This window comes from Cryptotermes secundus, unplaced genomic scaffold (assembly GCF_002891405.2).
Source record: "Cryptotermes secundus unplaced genomic scaffold, Csec_1.0 scaffold257, whole genome shotgun sequence".
In the NCBI taxonomy this organism is placed as follows: Eukaryota; Metazoa; Arthropoda; class Insecta; order Blattodea; family Kalotermitidae; genus Cryptotermes; species Cryptotermes secundus.
Window position 1 is genome coordinate 634,439 of NW_019734352.1, and position 341 is coordinate 634,779.

Below are 341 nucleotides of genomic sequence, written 5' to 3' on the forward strand. Positions count from 1 at the left end.
ACGACAGGCAAAAGCCGGGGGGGGGGGGGCCCGTATAAATATAATATCATCAGTCACTGGATGTTTGGTCGCGGTGTCGAGGCTTCCTTTATGTATATGTCAGCCAATGCCACGCAAACCAAAGCAATGGCAGACCGAACGCTTGGCTACAGCAATTTCATCCCTCTTATCTTCCTAACTTCGAAGAAATACTCACAAATTTATAAACAGTTCTAAAATAAATATATGCCTTCTTTATGATTCTGGAGTTCGAATTGGGATCTAGTGCACAGAACGTTGCAGGAGCTAAGCAATTTGTGCTCTTCACCAGTTGCCTTCGGAAGGCCAACTCAGAGAGGTTG